This window comes from Anneissia japonica, unplaced genomic scaffold (genome assembly GCF_011630105.1).
Source record: "Anneissia japonica isolate Jap-2015-1 unplaced genomic scaffold, ASM1163010v1 scaffold288053_len460827_cov147, whole genome shotgun sequence".
NCBI lineage: Eukaryota > Metazoa > Echinodermata > Crinoidea > Comatulida > Comatulidae > Anneissia > Anneissia japonica.
In genome coordinates, this window is record NW_022725151.1 from 241,958 (window position 1) to 249,246 (window position 7,289).

Genomic DNA, 7,289 nt, shown 5'->3' on the forward strand with positions numbered 1-7,289 from the left:
AAGGTGTATTTTTAAAATTACTAAAAAAATGGTATCTGGTATTGGTAAATTCATTTGCTTTAACAAACTACAGCCCTCCTAAAAAAGTAGCTTTATGGTTTACATTTTATCTTACTATCATTCACTTTCATGTATTTTAACAATAAATGAAAGATAAACACAGAATTCTAATAAGTAATTTAAAGACTGACGCACCTTTACATTAGTTCTGGCCTCGTTGGTACCATCATCATTTTATCTAGTGACGAATCTCATAGGCCCAGCTCGTCCCGTCCACTACACCAGCTGTAGGTGGTTAGTTCATGTTTCGCCGCGCTAATCAAATTTTTCTTTGCTCTTTGGAATACAGACGGGCTACTCCTTAAAAATACGTAAACGTACCCGCGACAACCCCCATAGCTTATCCAGGTATAAATTGTCTTCAATTTTGTGTCGCAGTTGCGAGAGCATGACAGCTTTTCCGTCGGCCTAGGCCTAGTGGTGGGCTGATAAATGTTCTAGTCTTTAAAATACCGAGCCTCGCGTGAACCTAAGGCGGTTCGCAAACCAAATACTTTCTAGACTGCAGCTTTTCCACGCACTCGATCTTATGCGCAGAACAAAAAATTCTCTGGAATACAGCTTTTTTGGCGTTTTGTTTGGTGTTTTCTTTTCCTCCATTAACAGTGTACCACGGTATTCAACACACCTGCACGTACGGTACCATGTCCCAACTTCCCGACTTCTCTCTACATTCGTGGCACCAAAACGAGAACCGTTTGATTGGTTGACCTTCCGTCATAACATTCACCCTATTGCCAAATACGGCATCCTAAAAATTACGTCATGCTTGTCACGGCCAGCGGTCTGCATTCGATTTGACTCACTCTTTTACAGGTCTCTAATTCTCATCAAAAAAGTTTCTCAACATAAACTGACGCTGGTAGCGCTTTCCGAAATTAGCTAATGTACTACGAAAAATCCATAAATTAGAGACTTGTGGCAAGTCTAGGAGCATGGGCCCAATCTAGACAGACGGCGCCTGATTTTCGCTGCGGTTTGCGATCTGAACTTTTTAGGAGTAGGTTAACGACTGGTGTATAGGTCGTACCCCAAACTTTGAGGGGAAAATCGCGTATTAAATTTGCGGCTTATTCACCGGAAAATACGGTTTATGGAGCAAAAACTTGTGTTTCTTCATGATTTTAAGGGGGGGGGGGCGGAAGAATTTCAGAGGCAGGGCAGAAGGCCTTAAAAATAGCTTTAGGATGGGCGCAAGACGTCAAAAGTGGGGGCGGCGCCGCCCACCTCCGCCCTGCATAACGACATCCCTGCACTACTCAGTACCCCTTACCCCCTCCCCCTTTCATAAATTTCTGGATCCGCCTCTGATTTTTTTTTAACTCAAAATAAAAATACTGTAGGCCTATTACCTTACACAATCATTATTCAAAAAGATACAATTAAGTTACTGAAATTCACAAATGTACATTGATTTTTTACGTACAAAGGAACGTACGCACCCGCAGGGTTCTGGTTGTTTAAATTATTCCAAATTTGGAATTAGAAATTGCGGCTTGGCACCCAGGAACCCGGGCGGCCAATACCATGTCCATATAGTTTCTCATGTGTGGGTTATTCGACGAGTCTGGCGATCGACTCCAATTAAAATTCGCTGATGGGCCACATTTTAACAGGGTTTTTACATGGGTGGCGCCATGATTTACCTTGGGGTCCAAGGTCCCCGAAGGGGAGGGTTGTGGGAGAAATATCCGATAAGAGCAAAGTAGGTTGGTCAGGCGTCGCTCAAAAATATTTCAAATGTCGTCTAGGTGGCAAAGCCCCCGAAAATGTTGAAGATTTAGGATGTTCAAAGGCGTATTTAATCGACTTCAGAGTGTACTATGTAGAAAATACATATAGGCCTATTTTTTATTTCTTTCTGACAAAATTAGGGATATAGTACCGGTTTTATTATTACCGGTATGTGATTATAAGATGGTTTCAATAACGATTAGAAAGACCTTTATTGATTATAAAACACATGTCAGTGTAAACTTTTTTTTTCAATCCTGTGCTGGAATTGAACCAACTCCACTGAGTAAAGTCTATTATTATTATTGGCTTACCGTTGTTAGATTTCCATGTTTACTTCCAGTTACTACATCCTAATTCATGCGTGACAATAATCGTCGATCGTGCATTTTATTATACGATTTCGATAGAGAGCATCATAATAAATGTCAATCAACTAAACTGATGTTTGCCACTGCGTGTCTGGTAAGACCCATTGTTAACACTTGGGTAACCAGATCAGTGCCATCGGCTGTTTTTCTTTTTATTTCATTTGTGGCGCTAAAATTCAGGTATATAAAGTGCATCAACTTTCGTCATCATCATCCGTGTACAACATGAGCCATGTAAAGAAAGAGACAGTGCACTCCTCCCAAAGGAGTAGGGTCACTCGCTCTATAGGGGTGTCAGGAAATATTTGTTCAGGGGCTTAACGCCACCACAAAATACATGAGCAATCATTTTAAAGAAATTACTGACCCCTTTGTTTTCATGTAATAGAACAACTATTGTATGACCTAATACTCAACACAATGGAATATTTAAAACGAATAAATCAGACTGTTCCATTTTAGGCCCAAACCTAGGCCAAGCACATCCACAAAAGCTTAATAGGCCTACGAATTATTTTGTCACACTGCAAAAGATTTTTCAAGTGTGGGAGCAGTGTAAATTACTTCCCTCCTCTCCACGGGAGAAACAATCATGCCCTAAGGGCAGCAGACGCGTTACAAGCGGCCAGGCCGACGGACCACTTTTATCCAAGGGGGACCGATTTTAGCGGACTAAAATCAACTCGGTGGACCGACTTTAGCGGCCAAAAGTAGTCCGGCGGACCGACTTTGGCGGCCAAAATCTGTCCGTCTGATATTTTTTGGCCTGAACCAATTTTGGAGTGACAGGCCTATTCCCAATCACTACCAGTGGGACCCCAATGAAAATAAATCTGCAGTTTCGTAGCTTATTCTTAATGTTAAATCCCAAATAAATCCAATTCAACTTAATTGAAAGATAGAGAAGTTTGACGAGCGTCTACAAAGTCATATATTAAGGGCACAAATAAGTACAGGTAATGGGCTGCAAAAACGTAAGTATACAATTTTCGTAAAATTTATTTGAAACTAACACAAAATTTCGAGCTTCGTCCTTCTTCAGGTGCTACTTTAATCACGAAGAATAATACAGGTAGGCCTATACAACGTACTTAAATGTAACTGATTCAAGAAGGTAGCCAGTCAAAATTCGATCTAATGTTTAGTGGAGTAGTTTGTTTTTATATTTATAATGTAGTATTTTAATATTAGATTTATTTGCTTCCATTCGAGTTTCGTGTGCTCTACAATGAATTACTCTTAGACCTATTACGTTACAATTTCCTTTGCAAGAAAGTGGTCACAGCAAAGACTTTTGTAAAACCTGAAAAACTGCCTCCAACAACCTCGGCCACAAAATTTCACTCTCGGCGAACATATTTGCAAGTCATGCAGTGGAGTGGTATGGATCCTGCTGAATGGGGCTGGGATATAAAAGGCGACAAACTAGTTCCAAAAATGACGGACAATAAACCAGCACCTGACACACTACTCAAAATAATCCGATGCAACTGCTCTGCAAGAAGGAGCACAACCAAATGTAGTTGCAGAAAACATGGGTTGGAATGCACTGCAGCTTGTGGACATTGCCAACTTTCCAACTGTGACAATATATCACAATATACATTTTCAGATGACGATGACGAAATTGAATATTGACAGTAAAACAGCAGTGTAATAAATACCCGTCGCTTCTACAAACAAGTGGGCCTACTGGTAACAACTTTTCGTTTTACCGTTTGTTAATTTAATTAATATTGCTTTATTATTTATTGTTCTCTGTCCCACTTGATGATTTTATTTTATGAGATTGTGACTCTGTGAAGATATGATTGTTAGTATTCTGGAGGGCTATTCCCTCAAAGTAAAGAAAAATGCACCATTACGGTCTAGTTACCATTCATATCTATCAGCTTTATTTGTTTTTTTTTTCCATTTTGTTCTCTGCTATGAATATTGACATTATTCACTATTTATAATATCCAAATCATGGCTCCCCAAGAGTGCTTAATAGCTGTTATAGGTATTGACTCCATTTTGAACTCTATATTTTATTAAAACACTGCTTGGAATCTTTTTCAATAAATGGCACCGGTATATTCTCGGGAGATACCAGTACGTTATACTATCAACATATCAATAGTTCACTTAAAATAACGATGCTCGTACCTGAATGAGCATCTTTCCAATGCATAATTCCAACATCATTGTCACTCGTACATTATATTAATCCGAATTTTCAACGTACAGTCTTCACTAATTACCGGTATGTCCGTATACATTAAAGTGTTACCGGATCATTTTAGTTGTCATTTTCATTTAAATTATTTATTCAGACAAGTGATGCTGCATTTGCGCCCTAAAAGCTATTTAAAAAAAAATCACCGTGATGAAAGTTTGGAGCCTCCAGTAATCTAAACCTAACTACATGCTTAGCTATTATATAGAAATATAAGTTTGGACATGTTAATTAAGTGAAAGGCCAAGTTAAATTAAAAATGATATATTTTTTATCGGGAGATACCAGTACGTTATACTATCAACATATCAATAGTTCACTTAAAATAACGATGCTCGTACCTGAATGAGCATCTTTCCAATGCATAATTCCAACATCATTGTCACTCGTACATTATATTAATCCGAATTTTCAACGTACAGTCTTCACTAATTACCGGTATGTCCGTATACATTAAAGTGTTACCGGATCATTTTAGTTGTCATTTTCATTTAAATTATTTATTCAGACAAGTGATGCTGCATTTGCGCCCTAAAAGCTATTAAAAAAAATCACCGTGATGAAAGTTTGGAGCCTCCAGTAATCTAAACCTAACTACATGCTTAGCTACTATATAAAATATAAGTTTGGACATGTTAATAAAGTAAAAGGCCAAGTTAAATTAAAAATGATATATTTTTTATCGGGAGATACCAGTACGTTATACTATCAACATATCAATAGTATAATAAAATGATTCGAATTCAGATAATGATTCTGAGCAAGCAAGATTATAAATTAGACTTATTTAGTGAAGTTACTTATTATTCATATAGTACATACTAAAGTTAAATACTAGATCATATAGCACAAATATGTGTGTACATCAAGGGAAGCAACAAATGAAAAATAAAATGCAGTGTCATAAAATCCGTTTTATAGACACTCGATCATATAATATGGGTGTCTACAAAACGAAGACCGAAGACCCAAAAAACGAAGACCCACATTTTTTCTCTCAATTGTGATGAAAAGAATGTTTTTAAATCACCATAACAATGAACCATAACATCAAGGTAACACCTGCTCTTTCGAAAGATGCAGTGGGTTCTTGTAAAGTGCACATGAGCCAGATGTATACACTGGACCTCCGCTTTAAGTCCTTATCCGAGAAGACTTGCTCCTACCACCTGAACAATGGGTGTGGAGCGGCTGAAACCAGCCCTGATATTAAGGTTGTACTGCGTCCCTACCTACCGCTCGGCCACTCAACTCACCTCTAAAAGTGTATTAATTTATAGGCCTATTAACATTTATTCCTGTCCCTTATATTTTTGTTTTTTATATATGTGTGTTTCATAAATAAAAGTGGTGGTTACACCACAAAAAATGAACAGCTTGAACGTTGAAGAATTATGTGTCGGTGTATATATATGACTGGACGGTGCTGATTTTTTCCCTTGAATTATAAACATTGATATAGCTAAACATTGCCGATATTCCAAATACATTTCGTTCAGGAGCATTGGATCTATAATTGCCAATAGATACATCACTGCTGAAAATGTTTAATGTTAATTTTTGAATATATTTGTACTGTTTAGCTGAATATTGCGTGTGAAACAATTTTGACCTTTGATTTTTTTAATAGATGACTTTAAGCCGACAACTGCTGACAAATTTTAAAATTAAAGATAATTACAGTCATTGAATGCTGAACATTTTGTATGTCTTATTCTTACTTTTTGACACGGACGACAGTGAAGTTTATATTCAAAATGTGCTGATAAGTACATTCTTATGTAGGCGTTTATAACATTGTTTTATTTCATTTTTTTATTTAAGTGTTAGTAGTTAAGTGTATTTAAATTTAGTTATAGGGAAACTGTACTAAATATTATATAGTATAGTGGCGGCGGCGGCGGCGGCGGCGGCGACGGCTGCAAGTAGAAGGACACAAGTAGAATGCACAGGGAGATGATTGAAACCCCGATCTCGAGGTTGGAAAACGAAACCGTTCCCCCTGCGCCAAACCACTACTAATTTGATAATAGGCATAGATGATATCATTATCTTATTCCTTACTAACTATTATTACTATTATCAATGGTCAATGCTACATGCCCTTAAAATTTGACCAGTATAATTATGACCTGTGATTTATGTGTACTCTGAGATGTGCGAGACTTTTAAATAGACAAATTAGAAAGAAGCATGTTTTGTAGTGGTAATTTAATACTTTCAAATACTTGGCAAATATGAGACATGAATTTTATTTGATGTTTAAAATTTAGCCAATCTGAGGCAATGTAACAAGTTTATAAGTGCTATAAAAAGTCTGTAGGATTTTAAAGTAAGAGAGAGACCTCCAGTTTGAATTTGAGAGGGCCATCCAGTTTCAATTCGAGAGACAAGTTTGTATCCGAGAGATATCATACTTGTGAAACAGGCTGGAACCATGTTCAAACTTTGAATATGATTGTATATAGGCCTAAGTTGTACATATTGAATGAATAATAGTGTACATATTAAAGGAGATGTCTCTGTGAGATTTGTTTGATTGTGAGTCTAGAAATGAAGGCCGTCGGTGGCCTAATTGTAACACCATTATATACGAATTCCACACAAGAAATGTGATATATGGATGAAAACACCATACCAAACTTCATTTAATCTGAACAGTTCCGTATTTATTTATTTATACACATTAACCTAATCATATAGACAAATATTACCGAGTACTGAAATACTATATTCAAATATTTAACTATCACCATAATTTTAAATGAGCCTTTGAACAGCTGAACACATTCTAATCATTTCATTATTTTCAAAACTACAAACAAAATTCCTATAAAACATTATATACATATATATATATATATATATATATATATATATATATATAAATTTAGACATAAAGCAAA